Raw genomic sequence first — 27650 nt, forward strand, 5'->3', positions numbered from 1 at the left:
TAATTTCCTGTGATTAATCAGACTTCCTTTGTCATGCTTTAGCAAACATCCTTCAGATCCAATTACAGCGTATTTTCCTTCATTTATATTTTCTGTGACATTTTTTTTTAAACTATAATGTTGCAGTATTTGATATAGACATATGTTTTCCAGGTATGGACTTCTATTTGGATAGTACGTATCCAATATATTTGTTTTCAGAATATCTGTACTTTCTGGTTCATTCAGTGCCAAGTATTCAATTTCTTGCACAGATTGCAAAACTCGATTTTGTGCTGCAGGAAGACCAAGATTTATCCAGATGGTCCCTCTTGACTTAGAATATAAACTTGCAGATGTCAATCGATCTGAACATTCACAGGATCCAATTTCTCGATGTGAAAGCATCTTCAAGCTGAAGCTGTACAATTTTTTACTAAGGTCCTCTCCTACGAAATTTCCTACCACATTTCTTTCAATTCTGTCTTATCAGAGTTGTTAATATATGACGTGACATAGCGAGCAACAGCAATTGAGTTATCTGCAACATATTGTATATCCATATTTGCATTTCAAATCTTCAAAATCACCGTATTCTAATAATTAATGTACTTTGATTCTTCTGTACTTTTTAAATTAATTATTTTTGGGTAATTTTCGAGTGATGGTATGCCTCACTGCTGACTCAAAACTTTTCACTCTTCCTTTGGATATTACTGGACGTGGAAAGCCAAATTGACATTTTGTTTAAAATGTATCTTTTGACATATATTTCTGCCGGTAATACTTTCCACATCGATGACTTCCATATGCAAATACGACTCACTAATGGAAGGGAGTCTGGTGCTGTAGTCGTTGCCACAAAGTTGGGGACACTGCCATTCAGGACTCAGGACACAGTTCCATATGTGGGATCGGCTTGTGTCGAACAGGGTTAGTGGCACCACGTGTCACGCCTTGTGTTGTACAGGGTTAGTGGCACCATGTGTTGCTGGCCTTGCATATGGAAATATGCCTCACTGATTGAAGGGAGTCTGGAGCTGTGGTCACTGCCACGGACTTGGGGTCACTGCGATTCAGAACTCAGGACACAGTTCCACATGTGGGTTTGGCTTGTGTTGAACTGGGTTAGTGGCACCACGTGTCGCCGGCCTTGCATATGATTGATTGAAGGGAGTCTGGTGCTGTGGTGGCTGCCACAGACTTGGGATAACGGCCATTCAGGACTCAAGACACAGTTGTACATGTGGGATCTACTGTGCCGATGATGCCTCGTCCGGCAGGCCATACTGGTAACAGTGTCTGTTGCCTACTGGACTGCAATCGCGAGTTGTTCTGAATTGTGAGTCCAACTCACTGCAGTGAATGCAGGAGGCTGTGGTGAGGAAGGGCCCACAGGCATGTGGCGTTGACTTGAGCAATGTCTGTTGCTTACTGGACTTCTTCCTTTCCAATCACTGCTCAATCTGTATTGTGAGGCCTACTCACCGCAGTGTAGGCCAGATGCAGCGGTCAGAAAGAGCACACAGGCATGTCGTGTTGACTTAAGCAAGGTCTGTTGCCTACTGGACTACGTCATCTTGAATCGCGACTCGATCTGAATTGTGAGCCTTACTCACTGCATTGTAGGTCGGAGGCAGAGGTGAGGAAGGGCCCACAGCCACGTGTTGTTGAGTTGAGCAATGTCTGTTGCCTACTGGACGGCGTCATCTGCAATCGCGACTCGATCTGAATTGTGAGCCTTGCTGTCTGCAGTGTATATGGAAGGCAGTAGTTTGTGCAGACATAAGTCCACAGTGTTGTGCCGCTGGGGGCCTGTATGGCGGAAGACAGTGATCGGCTGGGGAGGCTGGCGGTCACAACAGCGGCCTCATGGCTGGGTGAGGGGTGCCACTCCAGTTACGCTCATGCTTACAGGGGGAGAACAACACAGCTACATGACTGATATCTTCCTAGTGTTTGACCTAACATGGTTGGGTCCACTGTCCACACAGTACTAGCACCAGTAGTATTTGTGCACATGGAGAGGTGTGTGTTCCGCATACTGAGATGTGTCCAGCACATCACCGCCACACTTTGCATTGTGTGCATTGTTATTCATGGGTGAATTCCTTCCTTCACATATACCTTGTTCACACCTGTCCCAATATTCCGCTATTGTGTGGCTGAGGGGCCATGCTGTTTTTGGAATGTTTGCTGTCTTGTTCTGCGCTGCCTCGGTGGTAGGGGGGGTCATGCAGGTGGTGGTGGGTGTTGTTGCGTTCTTGGGTGTCGGTTCTCTGTTTGATCAGTAGGTCTATGACATGAGGTGGTCTTAAGATGTGGCTCTGGGCTGGGTTTCCTTTCATACTGTATGTACTTGTTCAATATTTTAAAACCAAGAAGACATTATATATATTAAATAATAAACAAAAAAAATTACAAAAACAATTTTTAGGATATTAAATTTTAAAAAACAAAATTACTGAGAAAAACATAAGTTTTTAAAACTTTATAATTAGAAATTAGTATTTGAATATCCTTTGAAAGTCACAAAAAATAGGTCTCAGGATCATTAAAGTTCGAAATTAGTATTTAAAAAAATAATTCAAATGTACTGAAAAAACAATTGCCATATTTTCCAACATTGAGCTATTTTATGGCTGAGGGACCATGCCATTTTTGGAGGGTTGGCTGTACTGTTCTGCACTGCCTTGGTGGTAGTAGGGAGAGGGGTGGTACGGGGGGAGGTCCTGAGGGTTGTGGCAGTGGGTATTGTGTCCTTCTTTGGTGTCAGAAAAAACTATATGTTAAATGAACATTAAAAATGGAAGTTAGCATTAAAAAAACATTGAAATTCACTGAAAAAACATAGATTTCAGGCACATTATAGACAGAAATAAGCATTTAAAAAACCTTTGAAATTCCATGAAAAAACCATAAGTTTCAGGCACGTTATCGTTAGAAATTAGCACTTAAAACACCTTAGAAATTCACTGAAAAAACAAAGGTTTCAGGCATGTTATAGTTAGATAATTAGCATTTAAAAAACTTTAGAAATTCACTGAAAAAAGCATAGGTTTCAGACATGTTATAGTTAGTTGGACATTTCACTTGTACAAAACCATACAAATTCCCGTTATAGTTAGTTCAGCTAACTATAACTGACGCCCCGGCGGTGCACTGCTGATGACGTCAGATATTAAATCATTCATGACATGGTCTGTGACATCATTGATGACATCTCAAATGACATCACTGATGACATCATCCATGTGAAAATCTGATGCACCTCCTCACACTCTAATATAATCTTTGATACATCCAATCTAAAATAAAGAGTATCATATTCAAAACCATTGACCACAAAACCAGTTACTACGTACGCACTCACTGATTTCTAGGTCTAGACACAAATCCACTCATTCACCCATACAGTCCTTCATACATGTAGTCACTCATGTATACAATACTATCATATGCACTCATACGCCTATACTGACACTCGCACAGTGCCACTGATTCATGGAGTTACTCACACACCTAGTCAGTCATGCAAAGAATCAATCACACTTCCAATTGTGACCTATAGAGTTATACACCCAACAGATCACTTATTCAAACAGAAACAAACACATAATTACTCTCACTGATACAAGTAAACACTCATCCATACAGCCACTCTCACATATAGTCATTTATATACTCCAACTCTCACATACACTACCTTTTACATATGTAGTTACTTGGACATATACCACTGAGATATCCATTCACTCAGTTACACACCCATACACACACTGACCCACCCATACAGCTGTTTCCACATGCACTCTTGAACCTTTCCACACAGTGAATCAACCACTCAAACATCTATGCACAGACTCACACACCTCCCACGCACTCACACACACACCCAGGCACCCATACAGATACTCAGACAGCCAATCAATACCCATATTGATCCTCATTTAGTTACTCACCAACCCATGCAACCGCTTACACACTGACAATCTAAACTGTGTGAATGTCTGTATCAGTCACTAACCTGTTCATTCAGTAAGACACATGTAATCAGTCACTTAAACAGTCAGTCACACACCTCATAAATCCTCCATCCAGACGTTTATACACCCACTCATTCATCAATACACCTAGGCATATACATATAATACATATTTAAACTTTTTAGAAACACACATTCACTGGATGATGTAATCAATGATGTCATTTGAGATGTCATCAGTGATGTAATCAGCGATGTCACTGACCATGTCATGAATGATGAAACAATTTGGTGCACTTTGGCAGGACGGACTCACTTGAGCTGTGCAAGTAGCCCTTCCCACTGGGGTAGGTCCCAATGTTCAAATATTAGTGCTCGAACCATCTTGTAAGGTGCAGGCATCGCCATTGACAAAGGAGATAAACATCCGAAACACGTCTAGAGGAAAAATACTTGATGCAGTGTTTCTTGCCTTTCAAGTATGCAACTTTTCATCAAATAAAAGACCGAAGAATACTGACCTGTGGACTCTTCTATTGGGGCTACCTTTGTGTGGATTGTAGCGGCTGAGCCCAGCCGCAGAAGAGTCCCACCGCCAATGTGCGGACTTGTATTGGCGTCAACCGACGTCATGCTGTTACAGGAGGCTGTTCAAAACGGGATGATTAGCACGAGTAATGCAAACTTTTAGATCATCAACCCACTGGGGTTTTAAATTTGAAACAATTTGGTGCACTTTGGCAAGACGGACTCACTTGAGTAAGACATGGTAGCACTACAAGGACCAGAGGGCTGTGCAAGTAGCCCCTCCCACTGGGGTAGGTCCCAATGTTCAAATATTAGTGCTCGAACCATCTTGTAAGGTGCAGGCATCGCCATTGACAAAGAAGATGAACACCCAAAATGCGTCTGGCAGAAAAAAAACTTGATGCAATGTTTCTTGCCTTTCAAGAATGGAGCTTTTCATCAAATAAAAGACCAAAGAATACTGACCTGTGGCCTCCTCTATTGGGGGCTACCTTTGTGTTAGATATATATATATATTTATATATATTTATATATATATATATATATATATTTTTTTTTTTTTCCAACAAGACGCTCAGTCAGAATGCCGGAGGCCCCGAGGGAGGTGGCGTGCGTTCCGGTCGAGCAAGCCGGAAATAATATTCCACACAACAGCAGTTGCACGCTCTCAGCAGCCGCCACAAAATCACCAAAACAGGAACAATCCAAGGGTGTTTATTCACAAGCTACATGTTTCGGCTTCTCACAAGCCTTGTTCACGCAAGTGAAAGTTAATGTGCACAGTGTTTAAATCGGGTAGAAAACACACGGATAGAAAGAGGACTGCGGGTATAATGGATGGCAGACATGTAAGGTAAATGAAATACATATATATATATATATATATATATATATATATATATATATTCCAAACAGTCCGATCCATTCCGCATGAGAGCGCTCACCAGCGTGTGCTAGACCCGAAGGCAGGATCACAGCCCCAAATCAATTATGTACAGAAAGGGCAGCACAACCGGATACTTTTTCAAAGTTAGTTTATTTCACAACACTCCACCGACGCGTTTCAGCCTCACGGCCTTTCTCACGGTCAGTGAGTCCTTTTTTGCTTTCCCATTATATACTGCCCCACATTAGCCATAAAGTGGCATTGTGGGATATGTAGTTTTTAGCAAAAAATTATTCAAACATAGAAGACAGACAAAAGGACTGGTGTGTTAACATTACTAGTATAGTACTTAGCGCCCTAAGTTATGTTCACTCAGGGAATGCTATGTTTCATACCATTCAAATTATTATGAGTTTTAACTGTGATGGGTATAGTACCCTAGTATATGATTCATGTTAAGCTGAGTTCACGTTCACTCCAGATGTATGTGGAGATCTTCTCCGAAGTTCATGCCTTTAGGCTGTTTCGTTCGGAAACGGACAATGAAGCGGGATTCCATTTGTCGCAAGAGACGGACAGTGTCTCCTCCTCTCTCTGTTTTTGACAGCATTTTCAGTCCGAAAAAGTTCATGGCTCTCCAATCCCCATTTTGACAGGCAATCAAATGTTTAGCGGTGGCATACAACATGTTTTGATTTTTCACCGCTCGTATATGCTCCAATATTCTTTTTTTCAGCATGCATGTGGTCGACCCTATGTACTTCATACCGCATTTACACTCTATCACATACACCACATTTTTTGATGTGCATGTTATGTACTGCTTGATGGGCATGTCTTTTCCATCTGGTTCTCGCACTGTCTTTGTTTTTTTGCCTATTTTACACGCTTTACACGTAGTACATGGCTTGAAGCCGACATTCTGTTCCATCCACCATTTGGGTTGTTCTTTGGCTTGGAAGAAGCTTTTTACTAGCAGATTTTGCAAAGACGTGTTTTTTTTGTACGTAATAGACGGGTGTTTGCCCGCCAGGGGTCCCACATCAGGGTCACTGCTGATCAGATGCCAATATTTGTTCATTTTCTTGGCAATGATGCCACTCTCCTTGTTGTATGTCGTGACAAATCTAGGTGGATCTTTATCGTGTGGGGGTTTCTGTTTTTCAATGAGCGTTTCAGCTCTGCTGATTTTGTCTGCCTTTTTTTTGCAGTCTTTTAGCACATAGTCCTTGTACCCTCTTGCTAGGAATCTTGCTTTGCTTTCACATATCTTTTTTTCGGCTTCTTCTGGTTTGGAGCAATTTCTTTTCAATCTTATGTACTCTCCATACGGAATACTTTTGAGTAATGATTTGGGGTGGAAACTATTACCATGGAGTACGCTATTGGTCGCCGTTTTTTTTCTGAATAGTGTAGTTTCCAATTTGCCTTCTGAGACATATACTTTGGTGTCTAGAAAGTCAATTTCATCACTGCTTGTTGAACAGGTGAACTGTAGACCTTCCTCATTCTGATTTAAAGTTGTAAAAAACTTTTGGAATTGTTCGTCAGTTCCATTCCAAATCAGAAAGAGGTCATCGATGTATCTGACCCATAAGATGATCCGGTCCAGTTCTTCTTGGTCAGTTGTATTCCATGCGACCATCTTCTCCCAGTATCCCATGGTAACATTTGCATAATTGGGAGAAAAAGAAATCCCCATGGCTGTTCCGCACTCTTGCCTGTATAAAGTGTTGTTGAAAAGAAAGATGTTATTGGTAAGACAGAGCTGTATCATCTGTAGGAGCATGGAGGTATGTTCTATTTCTTTGATGCTGCGTTGTTGTAAGAAATATTTGCATGCTTTTAGTCCTACATCATGTCTTATGGATGTGTATAGAGATACAGCATCTATTGTCACCAAAAGATAGCCTGGGTTCCACGAAATGTCCATGAGGATTCTCAAAAAATCACCGGTGTCCTTCAGATAGGATGGCATGCTCTGGGCAATGGGTGCGAGAAAGGTATCCACATATCTAGATACTTTTTCATACAATGAATCACAGGAGGAAACGATAGGTCTGCCGGGCGGACTGATCAGGGTTTTATGGATCTTCGGCAGGAAGTATATGCACGGGGTGATTGGAAATTCCGTGATCATGTATTTCATTTCATCCTCATTGATCAATCCTTTCGTATGCCAAGTCTTTAGGTTTCCATGTAATTCAGACATCATTTTTATCATAGGATTCGATGTTAGTTTACTGTAATTTTGAGGTATTGTCAGTTGGCGTTCTGCTTCCAGTATGTAATCTCTTGTGTCTTGGATGACAATATTGCCCCCCTTATCAGCGGGTTTTATTATTATGCTGGTGTTGTTCGCAAGATTTTGTATGGCCTTTTTTTCTTTTTTCGAAATGTTTTGGCGTTTGTTGTCTTTCACTTTTATCAGTTTATCAATTTCTTCTGACATTGCCTCTGCGAACAAGTCGATTTTATTGCCTGGTGATAGGACTGGGCAGTAGCGGGATTTTTTCTTTAATCCAGTGCTTTTGCTTGGATTTGTTTGAATATCCATTTGGTGTAACATTTGTGTGTCCGTTACATCATCACTTCCAGGATTGTACATTGTATTAAATGTTTCTCTTAAATCAGAGAGTTGGTCGATGGTGGTTTCCTCTTCCGTTTCCATTGCTTGTTGTGTTGTTTCAGTCACATTGTTTGATATCAGTTTGTTGGCATGAATTTTAGCCAATTTGAGTTTTCTTATGAATTTGTATAGATCTATTTTGGTTTGTGGGTAGTCGAAATGTGCCTCTGGACAGAACGATAGGCCTTTATTGAGAACTTTTTGTTCATCTTCTGTCAGTTGATAGCTCGATAAGTTCACGATTAAATTGGCTACTTCCTGCTCCATAGGGGGTATTGCCTTCTTTCGCCGCTTGGACGCTGAAACAACACAACAAGCAATGGAAACGGAAGAGGAAACCACCATCGACCAACTCTCTGATTTAAGAGAAACATTTAATACAATGTACAATCCTGGAAGTGATGATGTAACGGACACACAAATGTTACACCAAATGGATAGTCAAACAAATCCAAGCAAAAGCACTGGATTAAAGAAAAAATCCCGCTACTGCCCAGTCCTATCATCAGGCAATAAAATCGACTTGTTCGCAGAGGCAATGTCAGAAGAAATTGATAAACTGATAAAAGTGAAAGACAACAAACGCCAAAACATTTCGAAAAAAGAAAAAAGGCCATACAAAATCTTGCGAACAACACCAGCATAATAATAAAACCCGCTGATAAGGGGGGCAATATTGTCATCCAAGACACAAGAGATTACATACTGGAAGCAGAACGCCAACTGAACATACCTCAAAATTACAGTAAACTAACATCGAATCCTATGATAAAAATGATGTCTGAATTACATGGAAACCTAAAGACTTGGCATACGAAAGGATTGATCAATGAGGATGAAATGAAATACATGATCACGGAATTTCCAATCACCCCGTGCATATACTTCCTGCCGAAGATCCATAAAACCCTGATCAGTCCGCCCGGCAGACCTATCGTTTCCTCCTGTGATTCATTGTATGAAAAAGTATCTAGATATGTGGATACCTTTCTCGCACCCATTGCCCAGAGCATGCCATCCTATCTGAAGGACACCGGTGATTTTTTGAGAATCCTCATGGACATTTCGTGGAACCCAGGCTATCTTTTGGTGACAATAGATGCTGTATCTCTATACACATCCATAAGACATGATGTAGGACTAAAAGCATGCAAATATTTCTTACAACAACGCAGCATCAAAGAAATAGAACATACCTCCATGCTCCTACAGATGATACAGCTCTGTCTTACCAATAACATCTTTCTTTTCAACAACACTTTATACAGGCAAGAGTGCGGAACAGCCATGGGGATTTCTTTTTCTCCCAATTATGCAAATGTTACCATGGGATACTGGGAGAAGATGGTCGCATGGAATACAACTGACCAAGAAGAACTGGACCGGATCATCTTATGGGTCAGATACATCGATGACCTCTTTCTGATTTGGAATGGAACTGACGAACAATTCCAAAAGTTTTTTACAACTTTAAATCAGAATGAGGAAGGTCTACAGTTCACCTGTTCAACAAGCAGTGATGAAATTGACTTTCTAGACACCAAAGTATATGTCTCAGAAGGCAAATTGGAAACTACACTATTCAGAAAAAAAACGGCGACCAATAGCGTACTCCATGGTAATAGTTTCCACCCCAAATCATTACTCAAAAGTATTCCGTATGGAGAGTACATAAGATTGAAAAGAAATTGCTCCAAACCAGAAGAAGCCGAAAAAAAGATATGTGAAAGCAAAGCAAGATTCCTAGCAAGAGGGTACAAGGACTATGTGCTAAAAGACTGCAAAAAAAAGGCAGACAAAATCAGCAGAGCTGAAACGCTCATTGAAAAACAGAAACCCCCACAGGATAAAGATCCACCTAGATTTGTCACGACATACAACAAGGAGAGTGGCATCATTGCCAAGAAAATGAACAAATATTGGCATCTGATCAGCAGTGACCCTGATGTGGGACCCCTGGCGGGCAAACACCCGTCTATTACGTACAAAAAAAACACGTCTTTGCAAAATCTGCTAGTAAAAAGCTTCTTCCAAGCCAAAGAACAACCCAAATGGTGGATGGAACAGAATGTTGGCTTCAAGCCATGTACTACGTGTAAAGCGTGTAAAATAGGCAAAAAAACAAAGACAGTGCGAGAACCAGATGGAAAAGACATGCCCATCAAGCAGTACATAACATGCACATCAAAAAATGTGGTGTATGTGATAGAGTGTAAATGCGGTATGAAGTACATAGGGTCGACCACATGCATGCTGAAAAAAAGAATATTGGAGCATATACGAGCGGTGAAAAATCAAAACATGTTGTATGCCACTGCTAAACATTTGATTGCCTGTCAAAATGGGGATTGGAGAGCCATGAACTTTTTCGGACTGAAAATGCTGTCAAAAACAGAGAGAGGAGGAGACACTGTCCGTCTCTTGCGACAAATGGAATCCCGCTTCATTGTCCGTTTCCGAACGAAACAGCCTAAAGGCATGAACTTCGGAGAAGATCTCCACATACATCTGGAATGAACGTGAACTCAGCTTAACATGAATCATATACTAGGGTACTATACCCATCACAGTTAAAACTCATAATAATTTGAATGGTATGAAACATAGCATTCCCTGAGTGAACATAACTTAGGGCGCTAAGTACTATACTAGTAATGTTAACACACCAGTCCTTTTGTCTGTCTTCTATGTTTGAATAATTTTTTGCTAAAAACTACATATCCCACAATGCCACTTAATGGCTAATGTGGGGCAGTATATAATGGGAAAGCAAAAAAGGACTCACTGACCGTGAGAAAGGCCGTGAGGCTGAAACGCGTCGGTGGAGTGTTGTGAAATAAACTAACTTTGAAAAAGTATCCGGTTGTGCTGCCCTTTCTGTACATATATATATATATATATATATATATATATATATATATATATATATATATATATATATATATATATATATATATATATATATATATATATATATATATATATATATATATATATATATATATATATAATATATATTATTATATAATATATATTATATTAACACCTCTCCCATGTAGCAAAGTACAACGAGTTGATGACACCACATTTTGGCCAAAAATAATATATTTCATAGTCAGCCCTTCGGACGCATTTTGCCTGACCAGCAGGCTTGTAAACCAAATTTTTACATATTAGCAGTCGGCATTTTAACTGCTGTGCACCACCTAAACAATCACGTGACATGGACTACAAAAAGAGTGTATGCGAGGACAGACTCGTAGTTGGATGATGCAGGCAATAATAAATAAATGTTTCAATCCACATTATTTACAAATTATTCTTTAAAGCGCAACAGCGCAAACATTTGAGCAATGATAAATATTTTTGATGAAGCTTTTAAGGTTACAGATTGATCTTGCTCATGATTTGATGCAACCAATTCATGTTGACGAACAGAGCTTTTTATGTTACCCTGTGCCGGTAACTTTATCGATACCGCTTTTTGTCGTCAAACAAACAGACAGCATAGCTAAATTCTTTACCAAAATATCTCCGCTCTCTTGTCAAATATAACTACTGCGCTTTGTGCCATAAATGCAATTTTTGCATTTTCTTCCAATTTAACACGTTTACGTGATTCCACCCAAGTGGGCTATTATGGATACATGTTGCCTCGCCCATATATATATATATCTCCAATCAAAAGATTGCCTGCAGTGAGTGAGCCCAACACAGGTAGGTTCATTTACCACGTCTTTAATGGAGAAAACAGCGCAAAACTGCAAAAAGTCCAATACACCGCGTTTCGTGCTGGGAAGCACTTCTTTATGGGTTGAAGACTTTGCACTGAGTAAATGCTACAGCAGTTTCTCCAGCACCTGATAAAGATATATTCTCACCCCACGTATGAGGGCGTGGCCACCACGTGGCCTGTTGGTTATGGTTGTGCCTTTGTTAGCTTCTGGTAAGTTGCGGTGAGTCAGTTCATGTGCAAAAATAAATCCGAAGTGGGTCGCGATAAGCATGGCTGCCACCTTACACGTTGCTTACTTCCCCCGTCAGCATAACCTGTCATTAAACTGCCATATCAATTGGCGCCACAGCAGGATGGCACACCATGCACCGGGGCTTCTCTCGTGGCTCAGGCTGTGCTTCTTACCATCCCAACAAAAGATTGCCTGCAGTGAGAGAGCCCAACACAGGTAGGTCCATTTGCCACGTCTATAATGGAGAAAAACAGTGCAAACAGCAGAATGCCTCGCTGCCGATAAAAAGTTTAATCCGATGTGTTTCGTGCTGGGAAGCACTTCTTCATTGGTTGTAGACTTTGCACTGAGTAAACGCTACAGGAGTTTCTCCAGCACCTGATAGAAAACAGAGCCACCAGGGAGGTGGCGGTCCCCTAGCCGGCGGGGGGCTGCATACCCCCGCACATAATTAGCATAGCCCCAGGGAGGTGGCAGTCCCCGGGGCGCTATTTCATTTAATAATAACAAAACAAGGTTCCTTTCTGTGTTTGTTTGAAGCTTTGTGACCCACTGGTCTACTTATAATGTGTTATACTACTAGCTGGACAGAAGAGTTATACAGGTACTTATTATTGCTCCACACTAGAATAGTTTTCTTTCTCTCAGCATTTTATTTTCAATGGTTAAAAGCATACATATAAAATTCATCTCAGGATATATCATTTCCTATAAATATGTTTCAGCATTCCCTAGTCTAATCCAAAATAGATCATATTCTTATAATTGCTCAAAGCATAAACACAGAATAACAGTAAAAAAAAAAAAACTTTTGGCATATATTGTTAAACATTCATACGAAGTATGTTACATCAAGTAGTCCTTATGTCGACGCGTTTCAGTGCGTTGAGATCTTTATGGCACCTTCTTCAGGACAGACTTTTAGGTTCGAAGTATTGTGCTTATCTCTAAAATTAAAATAAAAACAATTAATATCTTATTATGATGAGGGTTTTTAACTATCTCTAAAGTGTGGGTCACTCATTGTACCATTTAACTCTCTATCTGGTTTAAATGACCATCTTACTTTTATAGCCAGTGTTGCGAATAGTCCCACTTCTTATCTTTAGGGGTTATCCTTCTTCTACGTTACAATTTCATTTATCTCTGTAACATAGGACAAACAATGCTATATCATCTGTTGCGCATTTCCCTTTCTTTTATTCAGGAGCTCACAGAGTTTCTAATGCAACTTACTTAAAAATAGGAGAATTACTCTTTGCGTGTCTTTACTCGTTACATGCGTCTTTCAATTTGCGCTTGGGTTCCTGGAAAAACGTTTTTCCTAGTTTTCCATCTGTTAAAAAGGAGTATAAAGGTCTTAGTATAATTAACCTTTTTTGAGGATTTTAGCCCAGTATTCGTTGTATCTCACCATATTGGGTTACATACCTTATGGGTTCCTTAGGTCCCTGTATATGTGATGTTACCAGGTCATCACCTTCTTTCGGTGTTTGTTTGCTGGGGCGCCTTCTGTGTCAGGCACTTCTTGTTATCCCAGATCCTAGTAAGAGAATATACGTCTATATATATGTATGTTTTTAACCATTGAAAATAAAATGCTGAGAGAAAGAAAACTATTCTAGTGTGGAGCAATAATAAGTACCTGTATAACACTTCTGTCCAGCTAGTAGTATAACACATTATAAGTAGACCAGTGGGTCACAAAGCTTCAAACAAACACTGAAAGGAGCCTTGTTTTGTTATTATCTCAATACCCAGTCCTTTCTGGTTTACTGGGAAACTCTCTTCTTTGATGAACGCTATTTCATTTAGACATTGCCCCCAGGACTTGACCCACCTGGGGGCCTCATTAAAATGAAGCCCGAAGCCCGCGCTTCATTTTTTTTTTCCGGCAGGTGCGAACACATCTTGCCCCTGCCGTCCAACGTCAGCTGACCAGCATTCAAGATGGTGCACCACATCCTCAATCTGGATCAATTCAACGAAGCCTTTAAGAATGCAGGTGGCAAAACTGGTGGTGGTTGACTTTACAGCTACGTGGTGGGGACCATGCAAAATGATTGCACCCTTCTTTGGATGTTGCACAAGACTTCGATATTAAGTGCATGCCAACATTCCATTTCTACAAGAACGGCCAGAATGTTGACGACTTTTCAGGAGCAAATCAAGCAACACTGGAAGAAAAAGTGAAAAAATTAAAGTGATTTGAGCTTTGTGTTTTTACATTATATCTTCGGGGTTTTGATCAAAGACTTTGCAATACAGGAGAGCATCAGGCGGAACTGCCCATGTAGGAAACTTATGTAGCTCTCAGGATGCATGTATTGGCCTGATCCCAGAATCTTACTGCTTCATGTAAATTATAATTTTTTTTACAGTAGGAGCTACCATCTTCCCAGTGTTGTCTTGTGTTCAGGGGTCTTTAACAGTCTCCTCTGTACTGCCCCAGAATATGGTGCGTGCTTCGCTTTGTAATTTTCTTTGCTGGAGCTTTTTTCATCATGATACCTTATCGACACCGAGCATCAAAGTGCAGCTTACTCTTTGATACCTGATATTCAGATAATAAAGGAAAATATATATATATATATTTTTTAAAAGCTTTTTTGTGGCGCAGGGACCCCCTCAGCAGGCCTAGGGTGTTGGTTTTCACCTTTATTTTCTGTGTTTTTGTGACTCGGTTCTAAGATGGCTGCCAACACTTTCTGGTTTGGAGTGTTGGCAGCCAATCAGAGTGAAGCTTGTGCCCGGGAGGGTTCTCGAACCCTACTCGGTGCTCAGATATTGATATTTTTTCTTTTTTAAATTTCTCAAGAACGACTAAACGGATTAAAACCATTTAAAAAGACGGTCTCGTCCTAAACCAAGGGCTACCTTTTTGCAAAATTTGGTGTAATTCTGCTCAGCAGTTCGGGCAGTAGCCTTTTCAATTTTTCCTGTGGAAATTACCTTGGGAAAAATGTGTTTTGGGACTCCCCTTTTTTCTCGGCCCCCGCTTTACGAATTGCCCCAAACATTTAAGACAGGAGCTGACCGGAGCGGGCCATTAGTTTTGAAAATGTTGTGAAGATTCATCAAACGGCGCCAAAGATATTGGCAAAAGTAAAAGCGCTATTTGAATAGAAACGAGGTCCTCTCTATAACTACCTACTGGTGAACGCCAGTAGGTAATATACTTTGCTATACTATCTATCTATCTATCTATCTATCTATCTATCTATCTATCTATCTATCTATCTATCTATCTATCTATCTATCTATCTATCTATCTATCTATCTATCTATCCATCCATCCATCCATCCATCCATCCATCCATCCATCCATCCATCCATCCATCCATCCATCCATCCATCCATCCATCCATCCATCCATCCATCCATCCATCCATCCATCCATCCATCCATCCATCCATCCATCTATCCATCTATCTATCTATCTATCTATCTATCTATCTATCTATCTATCTATCTATCTATCTATCTATCTATCTATCTATCTATCTATCTATCTATCTATCTATCTATCTATCTATCTATCTATCTATCTCATCTATATTATGTATACGCACACTAATGCAGTCATATTTAAAAAATGTAAAAATTCATTTATGTATAATATAAGTATACTTACACCTACACGCACACACGCGCACACACACATCTCAGTTTTATCTGCATCCCATTGTGTGTCTCCCTAAAAAAAAACTTCTAGCGACACCACTTATACAGTTGATAGGCTAACCACCATATTGTGGCCAAGTAACCTATCTACCAGCTCTAAAGAGGGTCCATTGTCTCTCCTTTAAGGAACACAGTGACGCATGTACTGCCCTTAGGTACTATCTGAACTTTTCTACATAACTGAAGCCCGAGGCTTGCAATGTCAGTAGCACTGATGCTGAAGCTCATGATGCATGACAAAGTGACAGTGTATGACAAATCATATGACTTTCAATATCTCGGCTTCATGTCAAATCATGGCTGTATTTCCTTTAATTAGTTAATTTTATACTACAATTCGTTATTCTCTCCCTCAAGAATAGCTATTGATTTGTGATGCGTAATAAGGCCTTACAAGTTCAGCTTCAAGGTATTCTAAAAGCAGCTGCATGAGAAAATCGCTGTGGACTATCGATTTTCGTAATAACACAATCTTTTCAAACATATATTTTACTTCTTATGACGGCATTGGACAATGATCACCAATTATTTAAATAACTGCTTTAGATTTCGTTCTGCTTCCTCCGCGTTCTGAGTTCTCTTCGGGTTAATAATATTTCTTTTATAGTTTGTTTGAGCCACGCGAGCTTCTTCCTCTCTTGCCGACATACTGCCTCTGCACTTCCCTAGTTAACACCCTAATCACTTCAGCATTTGCTTCATGTGAAGATCCCACTACAAGCCTCAGTGTTGTATTTACAATCTAGGCTGTTTCCAGCCTCTCACTGAGTTTTCCCACTGAATCTTCTTAAAAGAGCTTCTAAATAGAGGCATTCACAAACGCCATTTACATGTGGTGCATGCACAAATGCTGCTTATCACTTTGAAGGCTGCCATCTTTGCTGGGAAAAAAGATTGCTTTCTGTTATAAATGCACATTGAAGATAAAACACTGAATGTGACAAATAAAGTTATGATTTAGCGCACTTTTCAGATGTAAAATAGTTCCTTATGTGTTACTGAAAAGAGGAATGCTACACCAAATAGCCAATAGCATCATGTGAAAGAAAAATGCTCCTCTGGGTGAATCCATAGCATTCTACATTAAAAATTGCTAACAATACATTATTCAGACAGCTGCATTGCTAAGCCAGATCTCAGAAGTTTAGACCTTTCTATGATTTTGTATGTTTCTTTTTGTTGTTTTTTGCAAAAAAAACAACTGCTATATGCTGGAAGATCTGCTGAATCATGGTTCAGGTATAAAAGTTGGCGAAAGCAAGGAAAGTGCACAACTAGTTCAGATTTTCTCAGTGGTTTTGGAGGGAGAAGGATTTTCAATAGAAAAATATTTTCCACAAAAAAGGAAAAGAAAAGAAAGTTGCTGCATTACACTGAAAACAATTGGGAACTATTTTCATTTTTCAGTCCAGATAGTGAAGACTACATAGTTAACACTTGTTTTAAAAGTTTAATGAGATAAAAAGTTAAAAAGAAAAGGCTGGTGCTATGCTCACCTGAAGACAAGGTGAACCAGTTTGCTGCCACATACATATGTGGAAGGCCTGGACATTAAGTAAAAACTGTATAAGGCCACAATGAGACAAAGTTTAGTGGTCAACTTCCGCTGGGATTTGCCCTTAGGGTGGTCTAGTCTACTGGTAGAAAGACAAATTATTAATTTGTAGACTTTGTTTCTCAAACTTACCCTGGTACTTCCTTCCAACTGTAGACTAAGGCCCTCATTATATGTTGCATGGTGCTGGGGGTGGGGGGCAAATGCCACAGCTGTTATTATTGGTACCATGAGGTAACACCCCACCAGTACCATGCAATTGCGAGTTAAACCATGTGCAATGGGGAATAATTGTGTTGAGGTCAGTTAGAGCTAAAGGGTAGACGCAGAGTATGCTTTTCACCGCTACACAATTGTTTTTAATATCTAGCGTTTACTTATTTTATAGGATACCATCTATTGGAAGTTTGCAGAACTCAGCGCCTGTGAGTGTGGTTATGTTTTGTATCATGGGTGATGTAATTTTAACTAAGAAGCTGTTTAGGGGTAAGGTGGAGAACCCGTTTTGTACGTAGTTTTGACTTTTTTGTTTGAGCACAGTTATTAATATTTTACTTTGATTTTATTTTTTAGGGACTTATGTGCACACAATTCTTATATTAAGCAAATGTACACATTTCAGCATGTATGTTTTCACGATATTTTGTAATACTGGTACTTGGGCTTATATGAAATTTCGAATTACTTCCCTGTACATTTTTTCAAAATGTTTTGCCTGCATTTCCTATAGAATCAAGCCACTGAGGAAGGGCCACACAGGCCCGAAATTTATTTGGCATGACAAAAAAAGATTTCCTCAAGGGCCCCAACAAGATTATGCTTTGTTGTGATGCTAAGCAAATATTGACATTTTCTGTGATCTTTAACAAATTAAATGTTTGATTAACTTGAACTTGAACATTGGATTACAGTTTCACAAATTATTTAGTTTAATTCGATGTTTACATGGTAAAAAAGAATAAGAGATTCATGTCAGCAAAAGCACTGCAGCTATAGTGCGCAGAGGTCAAGTGTGAGAACTTGACGTTGATGTTATAGATTAAAGGCATGTTCAGACAGCATGCCAGCCCCTGCAGCACACTAGGTTTAAACTATTAAGAATAGGTTCACCAAGAGGTTAAAAATAAGGAGTGCTCCTCCTGTTTCTAGCTATTTGAATAATTGCGTTGACCCAGTTTTATCAGGTGTTACTTATTCAGCCTCAGTTTTACCCAGTGTAAAGCAGCTGTACCTGATCCATTAATGCCTCAGGTAAACTGTTGCATTGCCTGCACCTTTCGAATTGTATACAAGTAAATGTATGGTATGCAAATATATGTTGTGTGTATACTTGGTGTTCCTAAACCTAAGTACACACATTTTTCTTATTGCAGATAATCCATATTACTAGGGTATCAACATACACTATTTCACGTTTGCAGGTCATCGAAGAGGGCTACACAGAATGGGGGTAGCGGGACTTGGGTAATTCAGCACTTTCATTGGGATTGTGCAGGTTGTGGCCAGAGAGACTGAGGCCATACGTGGCTACACTAAGGTCCTCAAAGGTTTTGAGAGCCAGTAGCACTCTTCACAAGGATTTTCACCTCATACTAGGATAGACAGACTCGTGGACTGCACTGAATACTCTAGATGTTTGGATTAACAAACCTGTCTCTAGATGTAACATATATGGTATTAGGTCGGACTTCCTCTGACCTGCTCTTTAATACCTTCAATATAGTATTCAGTGATTTGTCTTGGGGAAAAAAATATACCACTCCTATGAGGGCTGAGCCAACTCCTCCTCCTAATTCATTTGAACTCTACTTTAATGAGTGTGCATTTCTCAAGATTAATATGTTTTTGTGTAAAGTCTCAATGGACACGGACTGCAATTGTGCTGTTATAGTATCACAACTTTTATGTATCACACAGATGTAATTTCCTGCAAGTTTTTGCACATGTTACTTTATTTACATGCAAGCAATGTGTTTCTAAGAACAATAATGAAAAACAAATCTTCAATACAGCTGTTTCCACACTTCACAAATCTGGTTGTTTTTGCTTTTGTTTTATTTTTATTATTGATTTTTATAGTTTTATCATCGCAGAAATGTATCTTTCCATATATGTCCTTGGTAATAAATCATTATTGCTGTAATTCTCCTTAGTGAATCAAAAACACAATCTTATAATAACTTAGTCAGCTCCCGGTCAGGATGGCCGCAGTAATCAAATTGTGCTGGAAGATGAGAGCCTCTCCATCCATGTAATTGGCTGCTTTGGAGTTTTCCGAAAACGAATGCTAGCATACCAACAAAAATGCCTGGCTAACAGTGATTCACCAAGCGTTGTCTTTAATCTCTCCAAGGTCTGGGAGCGAAACATCAGCTTTACTGCGTTCAAAAAAATCGCAAACAGGGGTGCGGAGCTAACCACGGAGCGAGATGGCTGCTGACTGAGCGAGCTCCTCGCAAACGCCCAAACAATCCTGTATAATCCTTGTGAGAACATACCAACAGCGATCGAAATTGGTGGAGGAACAAAGACACCTGCAAGCGGGAACGTCAGTGAGCATGGAGAGACCCTGACTAACGTGGCAGAACTGGGAAACGGCGATCGAAGAGCTGGGGCCTGCTGAAAGAACGTGAAACCATGGCCGCAGGATGCAGTAAAGACTTGGGCCACGACGCATGGCACGCATGGCGGCCTCACACAAAGACCAGACCCGCAGTGTAGTGTTTCAAACCTCGGAAGGCTGGAGCTGCTATACGGCTAGCTTTTGGAGCAATAGCTGCGGCAAGTAGGGCAATAATCAGAGAAGCGCTGAGACCGGAGGAGCCCGGAGACACACAGTGTGAGCTACCGGAGGCTCCGTGATAACGTGGAGCAGCAGGCTTGGGCCCGGAATATTGAATGCCCGTAACAATTGCACCAACGGCAGGGGTGCCGTCGCTGAAGCCACCAGGCGCGGCGGATGAGTGCTGGTAGAGACTGAGACACTGCAGGAGGTGAGGGGGTGCGCACTGAGTGGGGGCAATCCACTGAAGGTGAGACACGGCTGCAAAATTGCAAGTCCAGTCGGATTATACTTCTGTGTGGGGCCCTGAGATGGAGGGACAGCAAGCTAAATAGGAAGACCCAGTCTGAGCGGGAATGTGTCTGTGGAATTTTTGCACGCTAGTGTCTCAACTTGAAACAGGATACCAAATCACAGTTGGTGAGGCCAGATCAAGGGACAGCAACCCCAGAGATATTATTGAGCTGTCCCTTTTGAGTGCACTGCTGCTGTGTAGTGGAGCCACTGCGGCGCATCGCGAACCTGCCCCCCCCTGCATTACCGCTCTAGCAACACCTTAGGAGCAACGCCATTACTTAGAGAGGCTACACCTGTCATAATCAAGTATCAGTGTGGGTACAAAGCGGGGAGAGGGAATAAGTAGTTGTGACACTAGCGGAAAAGAGGTGCGACGTTCTGCAAGTGACTCGCTAAACCTGAATGCTGAAGGTATTACTGGGCCAACGAACGCAGGAGTGGATATCATGTCTAAAAAAAAAAGAAAAAAACACATACAACATTCACGGGCAAAATAACACAAATGGCATTCGGGATAGGAAATATTATACAGGAAGCATAATCTGATCAGAAAGAAGTGTAACAGCACTACGGGACCCAATTCATTATACCAGTGCTGCCACAATCCGCGGTGCTGTAGTTCCGACCACAACAAACCTCACTGTGTGCAAAACGTACCGCACCAAGCCCAAAATAAATTGTGATCAGACAAAGAAACAAGATGATCATAACCCTGAAGAGCATACAACGGTGCACTCAGCGTCGGGGGCATCGGGAGGGATGTCGAACGATGATATACAGGCCATGTTTAACACAATTCAGGCGTCACTGTCGAACATCGATGGAAAGATAGACTCTTTAATAGGCCTGGGCGAAGCACTACGCTACACTCGCGGAGTTTGCGAAGTTTGCGCAACTTCGCATTACGCGAGCTGCACGTAGCACAGTGCGAACACGCGTAGTACAGCGTAGCGTAGTGCAGCGCGGGGAGGTAAGGTTTCTCATTGTGAGTGGTTGCGCATGCTCGCGACCGCTCTCAATGAGAAACTACCAGTTCGCGTTGAGAAAGCTGCAGCTCGAGTAATAATCTACTCGAACAACAGAAAACTACAGCTCGCACTGTGCAAGATGCAGTTTTCAATGATTGCACAGTGCCGGATGCTTGTCCGCACTGTGCAATCATTGAAAACACATCTTGCACAGTGCGAACATGCTACTACGCAGCTCGTGTAGTGCTACGTGAAGTTCGCGTAGTGCGAAGTGCACTTCGCGTAGCTTCGCGTAGCTCTACTTCGCGAACTACGCCCACCCTTACTCTTTAACATACAGGGTGGACAGAATGTCTGAACGCATAGACAAGCACACGGAAAGACTAGACATGGTGGAGTACAGAATATCCGAAGCTGAAGAAGGGCAAGTGCAGATAGATGCGAAGCAGTCCAGGATGGAGAAACAGATGGTTGCGATTACGGGGAAAGCGGAGGATATGGAGGCGAGGTCCCTAAGAAACAACATCCGCCTGATGGGAATGTTGGAAATGACAAACACTGGTCCGATGGAGCGATATGTGGAGCAACTACTCATAAAAGTGCTGGGACGGGACACTTTTTCTGATATCTTAATTGTCGAAAGAGCACACAGATCACTGGCGCCAAAGCCCCGGCTGGGTCCTGTCCAAGACCAATAATAGCAAGAATCCTAAACTACAGAGACAGAGATGAAGCGCTGTAAGGCCAGAGAACTTGGCAAATTGACCCACAAAGGAATGGACATCTCCCTGTATCCAGACCTTACGGCGTCGGTGCAAGAAGCTCGGAAGAAGTTCGGCACAGCGAAACAAAAACTGTGGGACTTAAACATCCCATATGCCATGCTGTACCCAGCACAACTTAAAATCACAGACAACGGAAGATCACGGATTTACACTGATCCACAGGAAGTCATGAAGGTTGTATAACAGAAAGGGCAGGCGAGAGCGAGGAGAAGGTTGCCGAGGGGAGAGCAGGGCGATCAATCTACTACATCGGACGTTGAATGAGTGGACATTGCATACTCATGGAATGGACGAGGCATTGATTGCCCTGGGACTTTGAAGCGCAGATACTCCTTTTGAGGCGTTATCATCTCGGAGCCCTCTCGGGATTGTTTAGATGCACGACAGACTCCATATTGAACGTCCCGATAAGTCACTCGACAATATTTCTATGTTTACACTTCACTTGTGATTTTCAGGAGTGCTTGCATTATAGCTATGTTTGAAGTTGAGGATCTCTGTTATGAATGCTGTTCTCCACGTAGTGCTTTGCACATTGTAGTAAACTGTTGAGGTTCTGTAACATGTGATGACTGGCCGTCTACCCATGTGGCACCTGTCACAAGAAACGGTGGAGGCAGCTCCAACACCCCATGTGTGAACCACATCAGTTATTTACTGTTTTCTTTTCTCTTGATTTTTTTCTATGGGATTATGTTTTCCGTCTTTGATAGGATTGTCTCCACTGGTATGGGAAAGGTGGAGTGGGAGGAGGAGGACATGGGAGTTAAGCAAAAATCTCCAACCAGCAGTATGACAGTAGATAAACAGATGGGAGACTACATGGGACACTTCGCAAAACACAACTGGACAGCTAGCAGACACAAGACTGATGGCCGAAACCATGAATCAGCATAGAAGACTGATGTTCCTGACCTGGAATGTCAGAGGACTTCACAACACACAGAAAGTATGCAAAGTGCTTGCATATCTGGATAGGCACAAGGTGGACGTGTCCTGCTTACAGAAGACACACCTAACAGATCTCGGAGAACAGAGGATAGGGGCCCGTTGGGCTACATATAAAGTCTCATTGTCTTATTCCTCATATGCTAGGGGGTCATGCTCTTATTGAAACATAACACATCCTTTACAATCATTAAGTCTATAAAAGATGATCAGGGACGTTATGTCATAGTAAAAGGGTGTGTCGGCGGCACGGTGATAACGATTGTCAACGTGTATGGACCGAATAACGATGACCCTTCTTTTTATGCACGTATTTGGACACAATTACGGGATTTACAGCCCACGGCCATATTGTGGGGAGGACACTTTAACACTTGCTTAGACCCCACGCTGGATAGGTCAACTGGGAATGACAGATATGGAAAACAAACAGTCATCTAAAATGTTAAGGGAGGAAATGGCGGACTGGGACATGGCAGATATATGGAGGCTAAGGAACCAGGGATGTAGAGAAGGCATATGTTTTCCACTATAACACCTCACTTCATCCAGAATTGACTATTGGCTAGCGACTCAAGAGGTGTGCACCTGGACTGTTGCCATAGAGCACTTACTTAAAACATTTTCGGACCATGCCATAGTGCGACTCCAATTGGCGATCCCAACACATACTGCACGGCAATTCACACAGCGCTTCAGGATCAGGTGTTTCGAGAGGAACTGAGGCAGGCAATAATAGACTATTCCGAACACAATGCAGGCTCGGTTACTAGCACAAGGACACTCTGGGAGGCTTTGAAGGTCACTGTCAGGGGGCACTGCATCAGTAAGCACGCAGATATTCTAAGGGATATCCAACAACAACTGACACGGACAGAAGCCGACATCACAAGACTTGAGCAGGAGTTTGCAAATACCCAAGATAAAACACTACCGGCTGAAATCAGGTCCCAAATAGACAAATACAACAAATTTGCGGATGATGAGATAAAGTACTTATCACACAAACATTAGGCTAGAAATTACGGAGAGGGTGGGAGACCTGGCCGTGCACTGTCGTACAAACTCTGACATACCCACACTGCGGCGTACATTACACAGATCCAAAATGCTCAGCGTCAACCGGTATATGATTCTCCATCTATTCTACACTGTTTCACTAACTACTATGCTCAATTGTACACTACCCGGGCAACGGTTCCTACACCTGACATACATGAATATCTAGATGATGTGGTCTTGCGTGGTTATCAGACACACACAGAGAATACTTCTGCCACCATATCACAAAAGATGAAATTGTAGATGCCAATAATTCTCTCCCAAACAATAAAGCTCCAGGCCTTGATTGCCTCCCGGGAGAATTTTATAAGGAATTTCGAGACCTACTGATACCGCATCTAGCCGAGATGTATGAGGAAGCTTACGGGGAGGGCATGCTCCCGCCATCTTTAAAAGAGGCTCTCCTGATAGCACCACCAAAACCGGGTAAAGATCTTTTCGAATGTGAAATGTACAGGCCGTTATCTCTGATAAACATAGACGCCAAAATACTGGCAAAAATAATAGCGACTAAAATACAACCGCTACTGTGCAACCTGGTTCTACCGGATCAAGCAGCCTTCATGCCCACACGATCCACTACTCACAATATACGTACAATAGTCGTGAAATACCACCAGTTAGCCCCGGAAACACCAGCAGCTGCGGCTCTATTAGACACAGCCAAAGCATTTGATTCCGTGGAGTGGGACTTCATGTTTGTCACTCTTCGAAGGATGGGGTTCGCGGAAACATTTCTAAAACGGATATCACTACTATGTGCAGCACCTAAAGCACGAGTTAGGATAAATCGAAACACGTCAAGCCTGATAGAGATAACACAGGGAACCAGACAAGGCTGCCCCTTGTCACCAATGTTATTTGCCTTAATTCTGGAACCACTGGCTTGCAAAATTAGGCATAAACACTTTGAAGCTGCCCTACAATTTGAACTCCGACCTATCGAAATAGCGCTCTATGCAGACGACATGGTACTTTACACCACACACCCTAATGAGAATTTAAATCCGCTAATAAGAGAATATATTCAGTATGAGCAATTTTCAGGCCTTCGCATTAATTGGGATAAATCAGTTGTGGTACCACTGACTGCTGATACCCCAGAACCTAGTCTGGAGTTCCCTCTAAAATGGCAAACTGACCCAGTGAAATATTTAGGAATCTGGGTACATCGCGATCCAGAAGTAGTGGTCAGAGAGAATTATGGCAGAGGTCTGGTGAGACTGGAGAAACAGGTGGATAAATGGATCACAATGACTTTCTCCATGGCAGATAGGATAGCTTTACAGAAAATGATCATACTGCCAAGGTTCCTATACCTGTTCTGAAACATACCAATATGGTTAAATAAGGCATTTTTGACCGAATACGCTCTATTTTACAAAGACTGACATGGGCAGGAAAGCAAGCCAGTACTAGTTGGAAGACTCTGACCCAACCATATCACCTAGGGGGTTCCGAGGCACCAGACCTCCAATTGTATTTCCTCTGTGCGCAGGGTCAACATACCCATTATTGGACAAAACCTCATGCGCATATCCCGCACATTGCGGTAGAAAAAGATAGCGTACATCCCAGGCCACTGACTGCTCTCATAGCGGATCCTATGATGTATACGACAAGGAACACAATACAAACAGCTCAGTGTACCTCCAGGGCCTGGCACGCATTGGCATGCAGAGCTCATCAACTCTCAATTTATGCACAGGTGTTACCTTCGGCGTGTCACCCCAAGCTTTCTGTCACACAGGGAAAAAAAATGCACACGCTGCTGGCTGAGATGGGACTGACGACTATGGGCAATATGTTTCCGCATAATAAATTCATTAAGTTAGCGGACCCCTCACTCTGTGCACATCAATCCCCCTTGAAGGCATATTTGAAATTAAGAACAGCAATTAGGGCACTATACAATACATTTCCAGAAGAACCCATGCAATTGGACATGTTACAAACGCTATTAACATTACCTACTCGTAAAAACTTAGTGACACGTTTATACAACACAGCCCAGCAAGAACAGGCTGAGATGCCAAATGTCGCGGCAAGTAGATAGGAAATAGCAATGGGCGAGACAATAGATGAACATGACTGGCAGTACAGCTGTACACAACTTACTCTCCTCACGTCAAATTGCAACCTGAAAATTATTCCTTTTAAGTTCCTCCACCTGCTATACCACACATCGGCTAAGCAACATAAATATGGTCTTAGAGAGATGGATAATTGCCAGAGATGCAAGGCACCAAGTGCTGACTCTCTACATAAGGCATGGTCAAGCCCCCAATTGCAGACATATTGGAGTAATGTCACAACCACACTAACTGAGATGCTGATGGAACCGATCCCCAACGCTCCTGTGGTGTGTTTACTGGGAGCCAGGAAACTCAAACATGACAGGCGCAGGAAATTTCTTTCAGTTGCATTACTGCTTGCTAAGAGACGTATAGCTATACGATGGGGAAGCAAAAGACCTCCAAGACTAAAAGACTGTATCACAGATATGACTTATTGCAAGGAGACATTAGAGACCCATGCAGAAGACATCCCTCAAGCCTCCAGGCCCACGGATTTCTGGGAGCCACTGGTCCAATATTTACAGTCACATTTAGAGCCCGACCCCACAGGTTGACCGTCCAGACTATATGTTAACAAACCGGCGGGACAGGCGCCCAAACTGGAGAAGACCCTTATGCATGGAGGGCAGTTGGAAATAAAAACGGCTGTGGGACCTATGTTGAAACAGGTTGCCATCTACTGGGGGAAAGAAGGGCTAGAAAGTGATGTAAGACATGTATACAACACAGATTGTAATTTCATGTGGTGTGTAAAGTTGTTTCATAGAAAGTGTGATGTATTTTAGTGATATGTACTGCTGACTGGATGGAAAAATAAAATAACATTTTTTTTTAAAAAATCGCAAACAAAGCACCCAAGCTAAAATCTCAGTCATTTGACAAAGTGGACATGGCCAGAAAAAAGCTGGGTCAGTCTTGCAATCTAATGGCAATTGGGGTCCTCAACCATATCTTACTTGCGACATCTCTCAAACTATCCAACATTTCTTTCTAATAATCCGAATAGGAGCATTCTCCTCAAAAGACCAGGTTCTGCTCTGGAATTAAAGATAGTTGAACTATCTTGGACGTTTATGTGGTCAATTCAACAAAAGCTTACTATATTTTCTGTGCATCTGTCCCGCTATTAACCAACCAAGACCGAAATTACTTTGCCCTGCACTTTAGGCACTCAAGATAAGATCCTGCCCCAGTGCAGTGATAACACTTCTGAATAGCAAAGCAATCCAACTTTCTTGTAGGTCTGCGAAGTTCCTATTACAAGTGAACAAATTATTATCAGCACACTCCGCCATGGAAGACAATAATCTGCCCCCCCTCTCGGGTAGGGACATTGTAGACAAAGCAGCCAGAACTTGCCAGCCGACTTAGGTGGCATTTTCTTATTATCACTAAATATACAGCCCCCTCCATCTAGGTGCTGCAATCTTTCCAAAACCAACATTTGCTAAATTCTCGCTGAGGCTTTCCAATTTGAAGTTGGCAAATTCTGATAGGCCCCGGGCTTGCATAGGTT

The 27650-nt window shown here is 41.7% G+C and overlaps 1 protein-coding gene and 1 pseudogene across 1 annotated transcript in view; both read left to right on the forward strand.

Moving 5' to 3' along the window:
* LOC147698101 (arylsulfatase H-like) overlaps positions 1-27650 on the forward strand; it is a 433996-nt gene that overhangs the window by 47496 nt on the left and 358850 nt on the right. The gene's annotated exons all lie outside the window — the stretch shown is intronic.
* On the forward strand, positions 13926-14203 carry LOC147698102 (thioredoxin pseudogene; annotated as a pseudogene).

This window comes from Lissotriton vulgaris, chromosome 8 (genome assembly GCF_964263255.1).
Source record: "Lissotriton vulgaris chromosome 8, aLisVul1.2, whole genome shotgun sequence".
Taxonomy (NCBI): Eukaryota; Metazoa; Chordata; class Amphibia; order Caudata; family Salamandridae; genus Lissotriton; species Lissotriton vulgaris.